General features: G+C 41.9%; 1 pseudogene; it reads left to right on the top strand.

The window, feature by feature from the left end:
* The first annotated feature begins 538 nt into the window (after positions 1 to 538).
* On the top strand, positions 539 to 5350 carry LOC124095195 (TRAF3-interacting protein 1-like; annotated as a pseudogene).
* Positions 5351 to 22940: the final 17590 nt, after the last annotated feature.

Below are 22940 nucleotides of genomic sequence, written 5' to 3'. Positions count from 1 at the left end.
CTGCAGGCAGCTAGCTTAAATCACAGTCCAGGTAAGTTCTGCAGGCAACTAGCTTGATCCGAAGTCTCGTCCGTTTCTCAGCGGAAGTCTCGTCAGGTTTTCAGCAACACTGGAAATTCTTCCACCTTGCTCTTCACCGGCACTGGGACGAAGGCAGGAACTCTGGATGGCTAAAGAAAATCCTGTAGCATTCTACTAAGAAAACAACCTTCTGAACAATTTAGTACATTATCTCAAGGTTTTTTTACATTTGAAATAGGCCTTAATAGTGCTCATTACTCATTAGCTTCCAGGTGTGGGAGAACCATTGTAGTTACTGGCCTTGGAAATGACCAAACATCAGGGACACCAGTAGCGTCTTCTGCTGGCTGTAGTGCCTGGGCAGCCCCAGATGGCCCTGGGGAGTGTCCCGGTCTCAAACTGCTACTGGGCACAGGGAGAAAGAGCCTGCGAGACTGTGCCTCCAGGTCAGGTCTAGATTTGGGCTCTCAGCAGTGGAAGAGCCAGCTGCCGCCGTTTGGAAAGCCCTTGCTGCGCCATGACCAGCTCCCGCATGTGGCAGCTGCGGCGCCGATTCACGCACCCTCCGGTAATGAAAAGTATTTAGTAATAGCCTTTTGCTGCAACTTTTTTCCTGATAATCCTTCTTCTTCTGAACTTTCTTTTTCTTTCTGACTAGAGTTCCTGGGCTCTTATCAACACATGCCCTAACTATTCTTGGTTCCACTGGGGTGCCTTCTTCCCTTAGTAATTTACTTCTCACCCCTTCCATATTTTCATCACAAAGACAATACAATACACTGAGACAAAACAAGACACAAACATACTGTATCAATCTTCTCCATTTTCTCGAAATTGTCATTTTTCCTCTCGCCCTATCTGCCTAGGGAAGAGCAGATTTGCTCCCGTCCTATCTATGGACGGGCAGCATTTTTTGTCACTTACCCCCCAGTGTCCCGGGGCTCCCCGTAACGGGCCACCATCTGCCGCAGTCCGGCTGCAGCAAAATAACCGGGGGGGGGGGGGGTGACGAATAACTTGTGTACGTTGATACAGCAGGAGTAGTAGGAGCCGTTTATTGTAGGACAGGAGCGGTATTTTATACATTCCACACAGCTTATCTAATTAACATAAACTAGATACATCAGTCAACCAATAAGGAATCTCCACACTTAATGGCTCGATGGCATTACTTCACAAACCACTCTCTCTGGCATTTTGCCTAGGCGCCATCCAGACTTGTTTACAGACTAACATTTCTCTGGCAAAATGCCAGGTGTTATTTTGACTTGTTTACAGACTCTAACAGGTATGTAATGGTATAATCTTGTCTGTGTGTGTGTGTGTGTGTGTGTGTGTGTGGTGCTGGTGATCAAATGCAAAACCTTGCACATCGTAGGCAAGTGCCCTACCAAAAAGCTCCATACCTAGTTCTTTTTTTCTTTTCATTTTGAGACCAGGTCTCACTAAGTTGCTGAGGTTGGCCTCCACCTTGCCATCTTTCTGCCTCAACCTCCCAAGTAGCTGGGATTACAGGTGTGCACCATCATGCCTGGCTATAATCTTGCTTTTGACTGCAAATTATCTTTATCTCATTCAGTTTGGTGTTGGGAGTTTCTCTTTACTTGCTTTCTAGGTAGTATGTAATTTTAGTTGTAATCACTAATTTCAGTTTTCAGTTCTTGTGCTTGATTAAGTGTACTGTGCTACGTTGTTGGAAGTGTCCCTGCAGGAGGGCAAACTCTCAGGCTCACATGCTGTGTGATTCTACTCACAGTGCGTGACTGAGTCATGGTGTGGAGTCTGGAAAGTGGAGAGTGCTTTGAAGATGGGGCAGGAGGGAGCTCAGGGCATGGAGCAGGACTTTAAATTTCCCTGATGTTTTTCTTCCTGATTGAGTGTTGGTTAGATGTATGTTCCCTCTGTAACATTCATTGAACTATGCACTTCAGATTCATGCACTAACCTCTCCTAATGTTACCATTTTGTACAAAGTTTAAAACATAGAACCTATTCGAAGAGCTAATAAAAATATTTGGTTTTGAACTTCAAGGCTTTGGAAGCATTGCTCAGTGCTTGGTGATTGGTCAGCCTCTCGGGAACTGCTGTGAAGCCTATGATGATACAGTAGTGGGAGGCAATGTTTGATGCTTGTTCACAGTTTGCTGAGGCCAGAGATCATTTGTTGAATATAAATATGTGGAAATTCCCTGCTATTTGTTTTATTTCATTCAATATTTATTGAATCATTTTGTAAAACAATAACTGAATATATTGAAAGCTAGTTTGTACAGGGAGCTGTGTGTGTGTTATTTAATCTGAACACAATAGCATTGGGATGTCTCTACCTGCCTTTTGATTCTGTTTGCTGTTACTCTCAGTGATTTCAGAGCACATGATGTTGACACTGGCTTGGGAAGGGAACACAGGGAATGAAGGTATCACTTCTGCTTTCTTACAGGCTATTATGCACCATGAAAGCCACATGAATGATGGCTTAAACTTGTCTAGATCTCAGCACAAAGAATCATGCACAGCTCTAGTCATCTGGAGCAATGTTTTCCTCTTCAGTAGATTTATAAGGTACTTTTGCTTTTGTTGTTCTGGTAGTTTGATATTTCATTTTCATTTCCTTTCTGGGTTTACAAGTACACAATTCCAAAATGTATATACATTGAGGGAGGTCAGTAGAACACAATACAAAATGCTGCTTAGATAATTGTATTTTTTTAAATGAAGGATAAAGAAATGTGCTTTTAGAAGTTGTGCATATAATTTGTAATCAAGAGCTACAGGTTGGGATTACTCTTCAAGTTGTTTTTGTGCTAGACTGACTTAATTCCCTTTTACAGAAAGAAATAATGAAGACTTAGATGCTTGATGAGGTTTGAACTACAATAAAAAGTGGTCCTTGTAATAACTGACTTTTCTACCTAATGATTGAAACAGTTGCATATCCACACTAGATCAATCATGTGGCCAACGTGTTTTCTGATACCATTATATCAGTATACTATGTCATCTGTATAGGATGGATATCATCTGTCTCTTGAAATTTGCAAATTTCATGAGAGGAAAATATTTTTGAAATATGCAAATTTTATGTATACAGGTAATTCAATATGATGAAGATGTTTAAAAATTATACATTTTTTATAAATTGGCACATATATCCTTTTTAAAAAATTTGCTTTTGGAAATTTTGGGAATGGACATATTTATGTTTACTGATGATATTTCTTTATTTTTGTTGTTGTATTCTATTTGTTAATGTTTCTACAAGGCTATTATGAGCTTTTCTGTTAATTTCTTGTCATCATATATAAATTGCAAATACTTTCTACAGTGTATTAGTTTGGGAAAGAATTTTAAAGGCTCAGTGGTAGCACGCTCGCCTAGCATCCGTAAGACACTGGGTTCGATTCTAAGCACCACATACAAATAAATAAAGTAAAGGCCTATCAACAACTAAAAAATATTTATTTTTTTTAAAAGAATTTCACCACTGAAGAAATATCTGACTTAGGGGGCAGGGCTTCAGGTGGGGAGGGCGTCATGCGGGTCAGTTGCTAAGGCTGCGTAGCCCTTTCGTGGCTGTAGGATGGGACCCTGGTTCATCACCTCCACCTGACTAGGCTGGCTGAGGCCATGGGCGGGCAGCCTTGCGGTGGTGATGTAGCAGAAGTTGCCGGGCAAGGTGATCTGCAGACCGCCAGTGTCAGAGAAGCTGCAGAACAAGCCCCTGTTCCATGACCTGCAGGACATGGTCACAGAGGTTATTAGGACCACTGGGGTCTTGAAGGGCCTCTACACAGACATCGAGATGAAGTCAGACAATGTCAAGGATAAAGATGCAAAAATTAACTTCCTACAGAAGACCATACATGTGGTCATGATGGTTTCGGGACTGAATTGTTATTGGGCACCAGCCTGAAAGAACAAATCAGCTGCATCAGGTAAGTACAGAGTGCAGCATCAACAAGCTCTCCAGAGAGGACGCAGTGGAGAGAGACCGGACGTGAGAGAAAGGGCCTTCTCTTCGGACCTCGAAGTCTCACCAGTTGAACAGTTAGAATGCGAGGGAAGAAGATTCCAGGGCTCACAAGGATAGAGAGGATACAGGAAATTCTGAAGTAAAAGAAGTACAAGCAGAGATGGAAAACAGAAAGAAGAGTTGAAAGAAGAAAGCAAGTCAAGAGGGAAAGAAAGGGAGAAAGAAAAGGTGAAGGAGAATGATGGAGACTGACATAAAGGTGCTGAGAGGGACAAGTACAAGGAAGGGGAGAAGGAGAAAAAGCAGAAATAGGGCCAAGCAGGAGCAAGAGAGGGACAGACAGACGCAACAAGGACCTGGACTTAGATGCAGACCTGGAGGAGAGGGAGAGGAGGGTCTGAGAGACTGGGAGCAGTGGAGAGTGAGAAATGGGGAGCACTCCAGGGACCTAAACAGGGAGAACAGAGAACCAAAAAAGCTGGAGAGAAAGCAAGCTCAGGAGATGTCTGAAAAGTTGTCAGATGGATCCTTTAAAGACTCCAGAGGCTGAGATTTCTATGACAGTGTCCATGTCATTGATATCAAAAACATCAAAACGATAATCCAAATATTCCGTGGAAGGTGTCCGTAAGCGATGCAGAAGGAGAGGCTGGACCTACTGGCCAAGATAAATCCGAGTTGTTCAAGAATCCAGAAGCCCTCAGGGAGCTATCCTCCAGTGTCAGAGTACCTTGGATCAGTAGTGCAAGGCCAGCGCCTCCCCCGTCAAATTGCAGGAGAGAGCATGGAGACCTTAATGAGGGATAGGACAGGGAATGATAAAGTAATCTCAAATGTGATTATAGATTAACATAATTCAGACAATGAAGATGATGATCATTTTGTGGTGGCGGCTGCTCCTCAGATCTCTGAAATGTCAGAAATTGAAAACATTCTAGCAATGGAGCTAGAGGACAGTGAGAAGCATGGTGGACTTGTGAAAAAAAATTGGAGACTAAGAAAGACTATGAGGAAGTGCAGCAGTCATCCAAATCTGGAGAGAAGGAGAAATCCTTTGTCTTTGAGTTGGCATGGAAGAAGGAGAAGTATACTGTTTCCAAGGAGATCAAGAAGATTGAATGTTCATTCAGACCCTGTAAGAGTGTGCTTCCTCAGAGGAAGATCATGGACTGGATCCATGAAAATGTGGATGCCATGCAGAATGAGTTCCAGCTGTGGCACGGGGAGAACAAACAGCACATAGAGGCCCTGCAGAAGGAGCAGAGTATCACAGACTATGCCACAGAGTTCCTGAAATTCGAGATGGCTGAGCTGGAGCAGATGATTAAGGACCAGCAAAACAAATCTGTGCTATGAAGGCCAGCATCCTAAAAAACAAAGAAAAAAATCCAGAAGACAATGTACAGTATCAAGTTTACGTTGCCAAGGTGAATGCTGAGGATCTCAGTGATGAAAAGTCAACTTTGGTGTGAAAATGGAATGAAAACTAGGAAATCCTTACCCCTCCCCCATGTTCCATATGACTGAGAAGACAGACTATTTGCAGAATTATCATAGGCTAAGCTTCTGAGCTCTAAAATGTCAGCACATTGAGTGTATCAAGAGGCCATGTATTACCTCTCCTTCTGGTTGGATCCTTTGTTGGTTATAAATACTCTTCAGAGCACATTTTTTTAATATTTATTTTTTAGTTGTAGTTGGACACAATATCTTTATTTTATTATTTTATTTTTATGTAATGCTGAGGATAGAACCCAGGGCGTTGCACATGCTAGGCGAGTGCTCTACCGCTGAGCCACAATCCCAGCCCCTCTTCAGAACACTTTTGTGAGAGGTTTTTTTTTTTTTTGAAAGATTGTTCTCTGTTTCTCTGTAGCCTATTTAGTCCTGTACCAGAATTCTCATGCAGGTAAGTGACATCAGCACCCTACGGAACTGTCTTTTATTTCAGTTTTTAAGTCAGTATTTACTGATTCAGCCCCAGACGAAGGATCACTGTGAACTTTCTGATGGATACTTTATACATAGAATGAGGCCTGAAAATGATCAAATTACATTTTAAATTTCAAGATGAAAAGTGTGGCTCAGAGCCTTATCCTTAGGTATGTATCAACTATTGGGGTTAGTTTTCTTCCTCTTCATGATTGCATAGAATATTTATGAGGTTAGCCCTATTAATTTTTGCTTGTGTTTCTGGCCCTTGAAGTTCACAAATGGATGAGATATTTCAATGTGGCTGTTCAGGTCTTCATCTGATATGAAATTGCCACAGGGTCACCTTTGCTTTCATCCTGACTTGGCCCTGGGCTTCCCCTGGTTAGTCTGAACAGAACCCCTGTATGAGGCACTAATATCTTCCTTCTCCTTTGCATAGGCCTGTGCACCTTGTATGGGAGAAACAGATGCCACAGGAGAATCTACATGAAGAAGACTTAGAAAGAAACATCAATACCTAAAATGTGTTGATGTCATCCAATTTTTTTTGAAATTATTTTTTAAGGCAAAGTTATTAATTTTTTAAACAGTTTGTATTTAATTTTCCACTAAAATACAATATTGCAAATGTGAAAAAAGAAATATTTGCTGAAAAATATAAAATATTGATGAAAGAAATTGATGACACAATAAAATGGGAAGACATTCCATGTTCATATAGCAGAAGAATTAATGTTAAAATATCTATACTTCTCAGTAATCTATAGAGTCAATGCTATCCCAATGAAAATTACAATGATATTTTTCATGGAAATAAAAAAAATAATGCTAACTTTCATATGGAACCACAAAAGATGCTGGATGGCTAAAGCAAATACTACCTTATTTCATATAATATGGCAAAGCTGTAAAAATAATAAGACAGTATGGAAAATAGATTTGGAAACCAATAGAACAAAACAGAAAGAAAAGATAAACCCACTTGCAGACAGACAACTAATTTTTGACAAAGAAGCCAAAAATTCATAATGAGAAAAGAATAATCTCTTCAATCAATGATGCTGGGGAAACTACATATCCATGGGCAAAAGAAAAGAAAGTGGTATCTGATATTACATCATCAACAAAAACTAAAGTGGATTAAATATTTATATATAAGACTAGAAACCATACAACTGCTGGGAGAAAATATAGGAAAAATATTCTTGACATTGGTCTTAATAATGAGTTTTTGCATTTGATACCAAAAGCAGTGGCAACAAGAACAACAAAAAAAAGACAAATGGAAACATATCAAAATAAAATGATTCTTCATAACAAAGGAATCAATAAAATGAATACAACCTTTGAAATAGGAGAAAATATTCGCTAAACATATACTTAATAAAAAGTTAGCATCCAAAGTATGTAAAAGACTCATATAACTCACAATCAACCATATCTGTAACTACATGAGTTATAGATATGGTGGTCTTGATTTTGATAATGATTTCAAAATATAAATGTGTATCAAAACCCCACGCTGCAATCTTTCAATATATATTATTTTATTTGTCAGTTATTTTTTAATAAAGCTGGAAAAATGGATGTTGGAAAAGATAAGTATAATGAATACCAACTATACAAATCATTACTTGTAATGTGTGTAGAGTTTTAAAATGCATGTGAAATTAAAATGCATGATAACAATGATACACAGAAAGGATGAAGGTGTTAAGTTGAAAAAAAGAGGTCTGGGATTCTAAAAGTATTTCAAAAGGGGTAAAATTAATTCTTTTTACACTGAAACAAATCAGGATGTACACTGTACCTGCTAGGATAAACACTAGAAGAATAGTAAACATGTGTACTTAATGTGAGAAAAGAAAGGAAAATAAATGAATATATAATATTTTGGGAGTGGGAGTGGAAACATTCACGGGGTGGTGGAAGGAGTGAGGGGAAGGGTCTTCCACATCGTGAACAGACCGGTTCAGCATGATCTCCTCACTGCTCAGCCATCACCACCATGCCCATGAAAGTCTGTTCCCCATCTGCCCCCACTCTGCAGTACCTTAACTTGATTTCAAGAATGTAATGCAGGTCATGATGGTGAATTACAACATGCATGTAGAGCTGGATAAGGACACCAAAAAACTTACATTTTTCAGCATACCTCAGATCCAGTACAAAAACAACCCTTGGGTGCAGATCATGATGCCTTCACCCTTCCCATAGTTCTCTCCAGAGAGTAGATCTTAGTAGATGTACAGATTAAGACCCATAAAGTCAAGGAGCATTTCATAAAAATCTTGAGGAAGAAGGGAGAAATGTTGCAGAAAGAGGAGCAGGAGAAAAGCTAGGTCTCTCATCCAGTCAGCTTTGACTGCCTACAGTACTGCCTGCCGGAGTACATCTGCCAAGTTCAAAGGCAAGTGCCCTGCCCAAACCTGATGCCCTTGCTCAAGGGGATGACTGGAAAGAAGTTTCTCTGAAAGCCTGAACAGGGTAAGGCCCAAGACACTGTGGCCTGGGGCAATTATAGATGACCAGTGGGGAGATTGGTATAGGGTTATCTTGGCCCCAGGGAAGTCACCAATTCTGTCCCTAGAGAGACAAAGGAAGTGCACACACAAAAAAATCATCTTTACACACCTATATCAAAGGAGGGAGGGAAAGAACTGCTATAGCTTAACTGCAGAAAAAAATATACCTACTCCATCACTCAATAAAACACTTCTCAATCCATCAAAAAAGTTCTTAGAATCTAAAAACAGAAAAAAAATAAAAAGAAAGCATAAACTGATGGACCACATAAAACATGAATAAGATGATAATGTAAACCTAGAGATAGCAATAATTCCATTAACTATATGGATTTAACATTCAAAATAAGACTAAGTTTGTCAAACTGGATATAAAGCAATTATATGTGGTTATAAAGGACATTTTGAATATAAGGAAACAGGATGAAAACCACAAGAAGGTAATGTTGAGTGAAAAATACTCTGTCACACACAATGTACTGCATAATTCTATTCATATAAAGCCTACACATTAGGTACTTGAATCTGCAGGAACTTGTAAATCATGAAATGTGTTTGTTTTAGCAGGTATCAGCTTGATCAGAGTAGGCAGGAATGGGCAGGATAAATTAGGGAAAACAGAACACAGATAAATTAGTTCAACTCAGGATAATCAGGTCTCTTTCTGTGCCGTGGGGTCATCGCCTCTCACAGTTCCTTTATTCATATTGTGTAAAATGATATACTTACTCCTCCGAGGAGGCCAATTGGGGGTTTGGGCTGGAAGCAATAATTGGCAGTTTTTGTTCCTATCAATGCTTGGGTCACTGAATCTTTTGCTTTAACCCTTCTCTCTGTTCCATTTGGCAACTCCATAGGGCCTTCAAGTCTATTAAAAAATTTGCTCTTGACCAGCTATACCACATTGGAAATTTAAGTTGCTGTGTGACCTTCTCAGGAATTTCCCTCTATATCTTGCCTAAAGCTATACATAGAAAAATATATTTCCTTCTTAAGGACTTTGACTGCCTTCAGGAGCTTTGGGTTTACTTGAGGTCTCTGGATGTTTATTCTCTCATGTTTGCTCCTGCTATGGGATTTAGCTGAACTGCTTGAAGGAGAGAATATGTTATCTTGATTTGATCCAACTCAGCAGAAAAGGATAAATATTGAACTGCCTTAAACATTGTCAATTCCAACTCCCCAGTTTCACAGGTGAGAAAACTAAAGAAGGATTTGCACTTCATATGACATGCTCAGTTCATTTTTCCCCCGTGCTTCCTAAAAACTGCACCTAAATGACAATAAAATTATTTTCAATGATATGAATGCAAGAGGACAAAGAAAACGAGAGCAGTAACGCACTAACCAAAAAAACTTTAAAATCACAAAGTAAACAAAAGAGTGATAAATTAACATAGCAGATCTGCAAAAGCCTGAAAAACCTAAACCTAGATACTAGCAGGAAAGATTATCAGAAATGTTTCTCCTTCAAGAGGAGGCTGATCTTCTACAACATCTCTTGTAGGAGAACCTGAGCATTACAGATAAAGGGAATTTTGACTGCTTAAGACAACATTGAAGATGGAAACCCAGCAACCCTGAGTTTGTCTGGCATTTTCCTCTTTACTTAGGATAAAAATGGGTTGGAATTGAGCTACCTTAAGCTAGTTGCCTCAAAAAAGTGCAGAGCATATAGCTGTTTAAGCCATCAGATCCAGGTCAAAGTCTGCAGCACTACATGGGCTTTTCTTTAACTTTTAACTCCACGACAAAAAGCGTAACTAAATTGTAGAGCACAGTATAAATCCCCATGTTTTGATGCTTTTATGGAGACATAAAACATATTAATATTCATTTGCAAAGAGACAGATGAGAATGGCCTTTGGCAGAAGTTAAATTCCCTGAAATTGAAAATATGCTTCTGCTGAATCTTCCTGCTTTTCTTTTTTCTTTTGAATGTGCTTAATGAACCCAAGACAGAAAGACAAGTCGCCTCTCTATACACAGTTGATGCTTTCATTATCCCAAACTGATCTTGCTAGTAAATTCTCTCTATACATAAAAACTGGAGTTATTTTACTAAAATATATATTGTAAATAGAGTTGCTAAGTGTTCTACATTTAGCCAGCCTTTTCTAAACCCCCAGCTCCACAAGCTTAGTACCTTGTTTATCCTTAGACTAATTATATGACCTCATTTTACCCCACTAGAAGATTAGGATTAATAATTCTTTTTTACCTAACACTGCTGTGAAAATTAAATGAAAATGCATTTAAGAGCTTACTTGTAATATTGTTTGGCCATAGCAAGTGTTCAATGAAAGTTTTTATTATTATTATTAATTTATTTTAGAAGAAAATTCTTAGCTTTTAAATTGGTTATTCATAAAATTGCTGGCAAAATTATTTTTAAAATGAAGTATTCCTGTCTGTACCTTATTTCGCTATAAAATTTCTGCATTGAAGGGAATCTTGCTCTCTTTATCTTGAAATACTTTTCTAAAAACAAAATTGCTCAACTATGAGAGATCCATTAATGGATGAGTTATCTGCACAAGAAGAACAATTCAGAACTGTCTGAAAAGGATCTTTATCCAAACACTGGGTTCTCCCCCAGCTCACCTCAGAAGTATAGCATAGATTTCTGATAAGACTCTTGTTGGTTCCTTCGTTTCCATATTTGGATCTTAACTGGCCCAAAGTTGGTAGGTATTAGGAAGGTAAATTAGTTCTCACCTCGAAGCAAAGAATAGTTTCTTTCTAGAACCCTCATAAAGTACCCGATCTAGCACTTGCTGCCCTTCAAATAATTAAGCACAATAACTCAACATAAAATGCTAAAATACATCTCAGAGTGGAGCATTTGGCAAAGAGATAGATACATAAACCACAAATATTTAAGCCCTCCAGAGCCTGTTTAAACAAATTGAAGATGTTGTGATATCATAAACTCATACAAGTACCTTTTGAGAAAATTCTGTGACTGCATTACAAATGCAGTCCTCTTAATGAGGAATCCTGGAGAAATTCCTATCTGAAAGTAGAATAAAAATAGTTGTAATTTTCTTGAGCTGTTGTATTTGTTTTTATCTCAGGAAAATATGAATCAGAACTGTTCTGGTTTCCTTTCCTGCCCTGAGATTGCTACAGTGGGAACTGGCTGCCCACCAATATCTACCCCTGCTCTTTCAATGGGGGAAGCCTGGACTTACCAACTTGCTTGTGAGTGAAGTCATGAGGCTTGTTCTGGCTAATGATAGTCAGTAGATTTAACATTATCAAAGCCTTTAAGGGCAATGCACTTCAAAGCTTCTTTCCTCCGTCAAAGTGACAGGCATGAATGCCAATAGGTACTCCATTAGCACAGAAATCAGAAAAAAAAATCTATAACCTAAAAGAGAAATTATTGTCAAAAGCTTCTGAGATTTTGGTAATTGCTCTTACTATGGCATAACCTGGGCTATCACAATTAATATAAATGTGTACAGTTAACTATACAGTCTTTTGATGGAAGGATGGTTAGTCATTATTTTATGTATCTTTATCTAATTTCTTGATCACTTTGCCTCACCTTGTTTTTCTTTTATTATTCAATATAGTCTAATTTTCCAATTGTGTATTTTATGTATCCTTATAAGCCTGGTTGAGCACAGATGAGAAAAAAATCTGATAAAATAGTATATTTGCATGAACCCTGGGGGAACATATCAGTATGAGTTGGCTGTGGAGGATACACAGATTTTAAACACAGCTGCTCTAAAAATTCTTACAGAAGGAAAGCTTACCTAAGCAGAGCACTAGTAGCTGTGTTTCCAGAAGGCTGCACTCAAGGGTGCCAGAAGTTTAGCTTACAGTAATAAAAACATTTTTGGCCAGTGTGGGCGCAATGAGAGGGGACATTGTAAAAGAATTTAGGGAGGAGTTTTTATTTGCCTGCTTTCCCATATTCAAAATTTTTAAAATTCATGTTGATTGACTTTTCTTTTGTGTAAAGTTGACTCTAATGACTTTAAATTTTTGATTTTTGCATATTGGCAACATTATTTTATCATGAAATTTCAGAATTGAAGGATATTCTTAATAGGGGTACATCTCTGTTCATACAAGATTTTTTTAAAAAAATTATTTATTTAATTGTTATTTTTAAAGATTCTGGGGGGGGGTCAAACCCGGGGCTTCATGCATGCTTGGAAAATTCCTGCAATAAAAATGTCATTGCCCATGTATTTGTATGTAATCAATTTCCACCAGAAATAAGACATAAAAACATTCAGGAGTGTTCACCTTTTATTCATGCTCTGAGCAGGAAGAGACTGGTGTCACCATAAAAACTCTCAAACTCCTCCAACCTCAAGGTACGTAGAGTGAGTGCAGGAGCCCGGCAGAACTGAGCAACCCAGATTTTCCAAGTCATACTCAGCTGAGCCTTGGTTAAACCTTCATTCTTTGTTTAGCCTTCATTTGTGTTCTTAAAGATCCCAAACTTCGGGTGTCAGCCAAGATGGAGTGGAAGAAATTATTGGGGAACTGAAAATTAAACTTGAATAACGATTTGTAATGGGTTTTTTCGTCTTTGTTTTCCTGTCCTTTGTATTCCAGCTTTGATCTGAGATGGCATTAAATGACAGAAACATGCCATAAAAACTCAAGGAGAGACCCCTTTATTCTCACCACATGTCTGGTAGAGGGGTCCCTGCATACTAGTAGGCATGGAAGGAATCTTTGAGTTGTTTCGCTTCTCCTCTTCTCTCTCCCATCCCTGCCTTAGTCCAACTCCCATTGGGGAACAGCTTTACTGTGGCAGCAATTGTGATATTTAAAACCCAGAGAAAGGAAGAGAAAAACTAAGTCTCTGGCCAGAGAAGTAGGGGGTAAAAGGCCTCGGGAACTGGAGGCATATCAGGCAGACTCAAACAGCACAGCAAAGGTAAAAACAGAACTGATACCAGAACCACTGCTCTGAAAAGGAGAGACAACTTAAGGTCTGAACTTACCTACACAAGTGCTCATGAATATGTACACTTAAATTATTATTATGGCCTGCCAACTACATCATTATCATAAGGATTCAAACATGCTACTGAGAGAAACATCTATTGCCCATGGGGGATTTCTTCTGACCATGGTTAAGACTGTGCAATGGGTAAATGGGTACTTTGTAAATATTTGAGATCCACAGAAAGAAATAATTTTCCAAGTTTTAGGCATTAAAAATTATTGTATAATTATAGTTGGCAAATAAAGGGTCTGTTGTATAAAATCAACTTGAGATCAATTACATCAATAATTGTTAGAGTCTGTAAACAAGTCAAAAATAACACCTGGCATTTTGCCAGGGGAATGTTAGAGTTCGTAAACAAGTCTGGATGGTGCCTGGCAAAATGCCAGAGGGAGTGGTTTGAGAAGTAACAAAAGCGAGCTATTAAGTGTGGAGATTCCTGATTGGTTGACTGATGTATCTAGTTTATGCTAATAAGATAAGCTGTGTGGAATATATAAATACTGCTCCTGTCCTGCAATAAACGGCTCCCACTCCTGCTGTATCAACGTACACAAGTTATTCGTCACCCCCCTGATTATTCTGCTGCAGCTGGACTGCGGCAGATGGTGGCCCGTACCGGGAGCCCCGGGACACTCGGGGGTAAGTGACGGAAAAAAAAAAGCTGCCTGTCCATAGATAGGACGGGAGCAATCTGCTCGTCCCTAGGCAGATAGGGCGAGAGGAAAAATGGCCATTTCGAGAAAATGGAGAAGATTGATACAGTATGTTTGTGTCTTGTTTTGTCTCAGTGTATTGTATTGTCTTTGTGATGAAAATATGGAAGGGGTGAGAAGTAAATTACTAAGGGAAGAAGGCACCCCAGTGGAACCAAGAATAGTTAGGGCATGTGTTGATAGAAGCCCAGGAACTCTAGTCAGAAAGAAAAAGAAAGTTCAGAAGAAGAAGGATTATCAGGAAAAAAGTTGCAGCAAAAGGCTATTACTAAATACTTTTCGTTACCGGAGGGTGCGTGAAGCGGAGAGGCGGCTGCCGAGTGTGCAAGCCGGTCACAGCGCAGCAAGGAGTTTCCAAGAGGCGGCGGCAACTGGCCCTTCCCCGCCTCCCGGCCAGGGAGCTGGCTCTTCCACTGCCGCAAGCCCAAGTCTAGACCTGACCTGGAGGCACAGTCTCGCAGGCTCTTGCTCCCTGTGCCCAGTAGCATTTTGAGTCCGGGACTCTCCCCAGGGCCATCTGGGGCTACCCGGGACGCTACAGCCGCAGAAGACACTACTGGTGTCCCTGATGTTTGGTCATTTTCAATGCCAATAACTAAGCTACAATGGTTCTCCCACACCTGGAAGCTAATGAGTAATGAGCACTATTAAGGCTTATTTCAAATGTAAAAAACCTTGAGATGATGTACTAAATTGTTCAGAAGGTTGCTTTCTTAGTTGAATGCTACAGGATTTTCTTTAGCCATCCGGAGTTCCTGACTTCGTCCCAGTGCCGGTAAAGACCAAGGTGGAAGAATTTTCAGTGTTGCTGAAAACCGGACGAGACTTCAGCTGAGAAATGGACGAGACTTCGGATCAAGCTAGTTGCCTGCAGAACTTACCTGGACTGTGATTTAAGCTAGCTGCCTGCAGAACTTACCTGGACTGTGATTTACCTGGACTGTGAGTTAATCTATTGAGACACTGCTCTACCTGGACTGAGACAACAAACTGTAATCTATAACAAATTGTAACTCAGTATCTTTGCTAACAGTGTCATTGCTGGTATAATTTTTCCGAGGACTTCTTGCATGGAGCCATCAATTGGCTTGGTATTGTGGCATTTTGTATTGTCGCGACCCCCTTGCCCGCAAGGAAGACGCAACTCTCGAGAATCTTCTCTCAACAGTTTATTCAGGTCCCTGGATATTTCTTCTTCTTTCTCGGGTGCCCCTCCCAGCCTTAATAAAGCATCCCAAGCCCCAATGCAAAGCTGCCGCGTGGAACTTTCTCACAGGGTGGTGAAAAATCATGTGCCAACTTTCCCAGATAAGAAATTGTTTGTCACAGACCACAGCGGAGCCAGCGCCATCTTGTAATGGCGACCATAATCTGCAGAAACGGCAGAAGCGGCTCACCACAGTTCCCCCTTTTCTATTTTATTAAAACAATACAGGCGAGAGTAGAGGTCCTATCCCACTGTGCAGAAGTGGCTGCATAGTATGGCTCAGTCCCAAGGAGGGCCCTTCCCCAGATCTGAGGCCATATCAGCCGACGCCTTTTTTCGTGGGGCGGGGCGTGAACGCGTCTAACCCGCATGCAATAGGACATGCTCTCCTTGAGGTCCTCTTCAAGGATCACTCAAGTGCAGTGCCTTGCCTCGCATCCTGTATCGTGACGATGGTGGACGAAGGGGGGTAGCTGAGGCTGAACTGTGGCTATTTATAATGACAAACAAGTTGACAGCACCCTGAAAGAAAGGCACGAACTTCAAGGCGATAGAAAAGCACTAGTGTGGAAACCCATCTGCGTGCAATGGCAGTAAGACCGGCAGAGTGCAAGGGCTTTCCAACACTAAGAGAATAACAAGGAAAGTCATGTCGATCCCAGTGCAATGTTATAATAACTTGGGGTGTAACGACCATGACAAAGGTTTACTGCTTAAGATGCGCAAGCCAGACTTGAGGCGAGTTGCCATTTTCTAAAGCTGCAAGAGCTTGTATGATCATAGCCTTTTCTTGTGCATGGCGAGTTTTAAGGCGACAGAGAAGCCACAAACAAAGTACAACACTGAAGCAACACATTGCACCAAAAATGCCTACCCCCACCCACTCTTTGAAGAAGGAAAAAGCAGAAGATATCCAATCGGTGAATTGACCCAAAGTCACTGGTTCGACACGGGTACTATTCAAAACAGCAATCTGAGTCAGTTGAGACTGGATCAAGTTTTCTGCTTCCATGGACCAGGTTCCGGATAGATACTCTCCGATGATGCGGGAGGCATTTCTGGAATCATTAAATCTGACAGAGGTTATACATAAATGTGCACGTTCATCAACACAACCCAAAAGCACCAAGTCGGCCAATTCTTCTACCTGAGCTTGGAGTAAATCTATTCTTTGGTTGGCAGCTAAAATCCCTGACAAAATATGTTGATTAATTGAATTTTGGGACTCAAGTATAGTAGAAGTTTGTTGAACAACTTGATTAATGGTGGCAGCAGTTTGTACTTGACTGGCCATGGCCACTCCGGCCGTAACCGCTGCAGCAGCAGACACTGCCACAGCTGTCACTATAGCTGCCGTAATTCCAAAATCCCTGCGGACTCTAAGTAGCTCAACAATGGGGAATTTATCTGGGTCCGCAGTGACTGGGATTGGGACAAAGGTTGGAATTTTCATAACCACTGCTACAGTCCAAGAACCATTCCAACACTCAGATAAGAGACAGGTAACACTAGAACAATCCAGCATCCCTGACGAGGTGTCATTAGTCAAAAGGAGCAAGAATGGGGATTGGACGCAGACCATCGCAGGGGGCAATGTGGCATTATATAGCAAAGAGTTGAACGAAACAGATGTAAGTCTATTACCCCGTTCACTCTCGCGAACAGTACCAGAAACATTAGCCAGCCAGCTTCTGACTCCCAGCAATTGAGCCAATGCAGAAATATCAGCTGAAGCCCCCTTCTCATTGAAAATCAGCCATTGAAACCAGGACCAACCTACTCCTGTAGAGGAGTTGGCACTATGGTTAAAGTTATAAACATACCTCTTAAGAGAGGGGGAAAAAGAGAAACCCTTAGCAACTTGAAGTCTCTCCCAAGAATGATCCTGACAAGGCGTAAATGTTGGGGGGAAACCAAGATTAGGGGTACAGTAAGGAGAGGCCTTAAAATGAGTGGCATTGTAAGTACTATTAGAAGAAGGAGGCACTGGGATTAGTACCTTGGAGATCATAGCCAAGGTAGTTATGTTAAAAGCAGAGCTATTTACAGGGGTCCCTGAACCTAATTGCTTCCCTGAAACTACTTGGCTCAGTACGGCATTAATAATACTCCCTGAGACCTGATTGGACCGCAATGGATCCTCCCAGTTAGTCAAATTTTTGGTCTTAAGGCTGATGCAATTAGCGTTTCCAAGGCTGAAACAAAAAACTCCTGTGAGATTAACCTGAGATTGATTAAAAATGCTCTCCACGTCCCCTCTAGGAGAGGCACAGGGAGCAGACATCTCACATGAGGTAGAGAAAAGAGTGGGGAGGACACTAGAACTACCATGAACCGGCATCGGCATTGGCCAAGCCCGTGCCACTGCCCACCACTGCATTGGTGTCGTCTGTGCCATCGGCACCAGCACCAGAACCAGAGCACGTAGCAGAGTGAAGATCCTCATCACAGGGTTGCTGTGGTATCTCTTGTTGTTGGTCGGTTGATGTCAAGACTCTTCTTGTCAGACGTTCAGGGACCCACAACGGCTCCGTGCGATCCTGGGGAAAAACACATACAGATCCTCGTGCCCATGTCAGCACGGGGTCGGGGCCGTTCCATTGGCCCGTAAGAACATCCTTCCACTTAACATAGCCAAACACAGAGGGCTGAGGGGACACATGTCTATCGGCCACAGAGTGACCATGAATATCCAAATTTAAAAAATTAATGGTAAAGAGAGCTAAGGACAGGCGTTCTTTAGGAGTGTGTTCAGCTCCTATTCCCCCTTTTTGTTTTTGTAAAGTTTCCTTTAAGGTGCGATGAGCACGCTCAACAATGCCTTGTCCTTGAGGATTGTAAGGCAGACCATGAGTAAGCTGCACTCCCATGGTAGAACAAAAGGATGTAAATTGTTTGCCAGTATAAGCAGGTCCATTATCAGTCTTAAGGGATGCAGGAGCACCCCATGCTGCCCATGCTTCTAGGCAATGAGTAATAACATTACGTGCCTTCTCTCCCGACAAAGCAGAGGCATGAATAACTCCAGAGCACGTATCAACAGAAACATGTACATACTTGAGGTTACCAAAGTCAGGTATGTGCGTCACATCCATTTGCCAGACAACCAATGGCTTCAATCCCCGTGGGTTCACTCCATAAGTAGGGGGATGAAGAAATGTGACACAATGGGGACATTGTAATACTATCTGACGAGCATCCGCTCTTGAAATGGAAAAACGCCTGCGCAGCGTTAAAGCATTAACATGGAAATTCTGGTGAAATAATTTAGCCCCCTCTAAGGAGGAAGCCAAGCATATCAACTGGTCTCTAGTGGCTGAGTCTGCACAGGCATTACCCTGTGATAACGGACCAGGAAGAGAGGTGTGAGCCCGTATGTGCATTGGATAAAAAGGAGCAGTGCGGCTACAGATAAGTTGTTGAAGCTGATTAAAGTAAGCAGATACATTATGGGCATTACTAATAGCTCCCACGGCCTCCAGGACTTTGAGTGCTTGTACCACATAAATGGAGTCCGAGATAAGATTAAAAGGAAAAGAACATTGTTTAAAAACCTCAATAACAATTTGCAGTTCAACCCATTGTGGATTACCAGGAGCAAATTGATGCTGAACAGGGGGAGAATCATTAATTACATAAGCTCCCATTCCAGACTTGGAACCATCAGTGAAAATATTAACAGCCCCCGGAATTGGGTTGGGTGAAGTTACCTTAGGGAAAATGATGGGATGTTCTTTAACAAAATGGAGTAATGGATGGGAAGGGTAATGATTATCAATATCCCCTTGAAACGAGCAACATAGAATAGCCCAGTTGTCTAGAGTAGCACACAAAACATTAAGCTGAGCCTTAGTATAGGGTATAATAAGAGAAGAAGGTGATTGTCCGAAAAATTGAATGCTTTGGTGGATCCCTTTAAGTGCTAACGCTGCAACAGCATCAGGATAGTATTCTAAAGATTTTCCTGGGGATATATGTGGGTGGATCCATAGTAAAGGCCCATCTTGCCACAGTACTCCAGTAGGCTGCCGCATAGTGGCAAGCACACATAACTGGAAAGGTTTATCACTGCGGAGCCTGCATAGAGTAGCATGTTGTATAGCTTCTTCTACTGTTATAAGGGCTGCCCTGGCCTCTTTGGTGAGGCTACGAGGAGAAGCAAGATCTGGATCACCCTTAAGGGTAGCATACAAAGGCTGGAGCACACCATTAGGAATATGTAAATATCCCCTTATCCAATTAATATCTCCCAGCAGTTTTTGAAAATCATTCAGAGTTTGGAGATCCTGAGTTCTTATGGTGATTTTTTGTGGTTTCAATTTGTCATGCCCAATGATTGCTCCCAAATACTCAATAGAATTCCCCGTTTGAACCTTTTCAGGTGCGATATGTAGCCCATATTGAGCTAACAGCTTTACTAAGTCTCTATAGGCCTCATTAACTATCTGCTCTAACTTAGCGGCCAATAACACATCATCCATATAATGAATGATCTTGATGGAGGAATACTTATGTCTGAGAGGTGCGAGTGCCTTCCCCACATACATCTGGCACATCGTGGGACTATTAGCCATTCCCTGCGGCAACACTACCCACTCAAACCTAAGATCTGGCTCCTCGTGGTTACACGAGGGAAGGGTGAAAGCAAAACGTTGTGAGTCTTTAGGATGCAAAGGAATAGAAAAGAAACAGTCTTTAATGTCAATAGCAATAATATGCCAGCCCTGAGGAATAGAGGAGAGCAGAGGCAGCCCTCTTTGAATGGGCCCCATAAGTTGCATTTGAGCATTAACTGCTCGTAAATCATGCAGTAGGCGCCACTTTCCTGATTTTTTCCTAATAACAAATATGGGAGTATTCCATGGAGAAGTGGAAGGTTGGATGTGACCCAAGTCCAGTTGTTCTTTGATTAAATTATGGGCTGCTGCCAATTTAACCGAGGGAAGAGGCCACTGAGGCACCCAAACAGGCTCCTCGGTGAGCCATGTTATGGGTATTTGAGCCCCAGTGGCCCCTAGGAAAAACCCAGACCAAATCTGTTAAGCTTTTGATGACCTTGCACAGGATGCCTACGCCCCTGTAGATGTTTTCCTAGTCCTAGACCTGGCCTATACCCCATATTTTGCATAATCTGTTGAGACGCCGGGGAATAGTCATTACTAAGAGTGAACCCCATGTCTTTCATCAGATCACGACCCCATAAAGAGATAGGTAAATCAAGTACATAAGGCTGAAAAGTGCCATTGTGTCCTTCTGGGTCCTTCCAAGATAGATGTCTACAGCTGATTTGAGGGGCTTGGGCATATCCCAAACCTCTCAGTGATTGATCTGAGAGCTGCACCGGCCACCCCTTTGACCAGTCCTTTTGTGCAATTATACTACGATCTGCTCCAGTATCGAGCAATCCCAAAATTGATTTGCCTTCTATGGTTAAGTTTAAAGTAGGACGGTCATTCATATCTAAGGACAAATAAACAGAATTCCCTCCAGTAACTCCAATCTCATCACTTGTCCTTGAAAAGGAATCAGCAGAAAAGCGGGTATGCAGGCTGGGTAGAAGTAACAATTGGGCAATCCGATCTCCTGGGGAAATAGATACAATGCCCCTTGGAGCTTCCACCATAACTTTTATTGTCCCTACAGTATCAGGGCTAATAACTCCAGGAAAGACATGAAGACCTTGCAAAGTAGAAGATGCACGTCCAATTAGCAAACCTACAGTGCCAGGCGGTAAAGGCCCTTTGAACTCAGTTTCCACCAATTGGACTCCCATCTTAGGTGTTAATACGAGTCTGGAGGTGGAACAGAGGTCCAATCCCGCGGCACCTGTAGTGGCTCTCCGCGTCTCATGGGATGGCGTAGAGATGGCCATGTCTCGGGTTTGGGTGTGACATTCTCCATTGCCCCATATATTTGTGGGCCCTGGGGTCGGGGGCCCCTTCGGCCGTTTTTTGGCCCAGCTGAAATAGGCTGTCCATGGATGTCCCTCATTGATCTACACTCTTTTGCCCAATGCTTCCCTTTTTTACATTTTGGACACAGCCCTGGTTGACGAAAGCCATTGGAAGGGCCACCGTGAGGGGGTCCAGTAAAATTATCTTTTTTAGGACATTCACGTCTGAAATGACCGGGCTGACCACAATGGAAGCATGTTCCGGCACCAGGATTGCCCCCTTTTGCCACCCGAAGGACAGCAGCTGCAAGACCTGCATTAGTTAGAGGTCCTCCAATCTCTCTACACACTTTCATCCATGCTTCTATGCCCTTATTTTTATAAGGAGTGATTGCCGCTTTACATTCCTTGGTGCATTGTTCAAAGACCAATTGCTTGATAAGGGGCATGGCTCTATCAGGATCCCCAAAAATCTTTCCAGCAGCATCCACCATCCTTGCTACAAAATCTGAAAAAGGTTCTGTAGGGCCTTGTAGAATCTTGGTCAAATTGCCAGACACCTCTCCTCTATTTGGAAGCGACTTCCATGCCCGAATACAAATATTGTTAATTTGATCATATGCCTCAAGAGGAAATCCTGTCTGTTGATTTGCAAATCTACCCTGTCCCAAGAGCATATCCTTGTCCCAATGGGGGCGTCCCGCTGCATGGTTTTGGGCGGCCTGCTCTATTGCGCCCTCTAGCACGAATGCTCTCCAGTCCAAATATTTACCCGGGGAAACGCAAGCCCGAACAAGGCTAGCCCAATCAGAGGGAGTCATACAGTATCTAGACAGATTTTCCACCTGAGTCAGCGTGAAGGCGGCATCCACCCCATAAGTGCGTACAGACTCCGCCAGGGTCTTCACAATTTTAAAATCTAAGGGTTCATGGACTCTTCCCCTGTTGTCATCCTGAAAAACTGGATAAGCAAGACCCATCTCAGCGTGAACAGCCCTCCATGTTTGGGCATGGAAAGCTCTTCCCGAAACGCCCCCGCCATCCGGCGGTGGATCCGGGGGATCGCTTTTCTTGAGCCCTTGCTTATCTGTGTTCCCTTCTCCTACAGCTAAACTCCCTAGCTGACGAGACAGCCTCTCGAGCTCTTCCTCCTCATCCTCCTCCTCCTCTGACCCACTTTCGCATGGGGGTGTACGCAGCGTACTGAGATCTGGATACAACCGTTTCCTCCCCCGTCTCATGCTCTGCACACTCCCATCCTCCCGAGTCGCTTCACTTTCTGCCATCTCCGATTTTTCCTCATGCAATCGCTCTAAAACCTCCTGTCCTTTAGTAAGTGCTTCCTGACATCTATCATCTGTAAGGCAACTACGGACCATTTTCCAAAGGGGGATCACCCCACCCTCTAATATGCCCTGCTCAGAAGCAAAGTCAAGATCTTTGCCTAATTTATCCCAACTAGGCACAGTAAGGCTGCCCGAAAATGCGAACCACGGTGCAGCGATATCTATCTTCTGTAAAAATCTCTGTAAAGTACTATGTTTCACTTCCAGTCCCTTGGAACGTAACAGGCCATCTAGGGCCAGGAGAAGCGGACTTGAAGATGCGGCACCCATGACGCAACAACAAAGAAAGCACAAAAAAAAGAAAGCGAAAGTAGGAGCGAAAGTACACAGTGCAGCTGCAATA

The sequence above is a fragment of the Marmota monax genome, unplaced genomic scaffold, assembly GCF_021218885.2.
Source record: "Marmota monax isolate L192 unplaced genomic scaffold, Marmota_monax_Labrador192_F-V1.1 WCK01_AAM20220418_F8-fsc00066, whole genome shotgun sequence".
Lineage (NCBI taxonomy): Eukaryota > Metazoa > Chordata > Mammalia > Rodentia > Sciuridae > Marmota > Marmota monax.
Note: the sequence above shows the minus strand (reverse complement) of the source record. Positions and strands in the feature narration are given on the sequence as shown.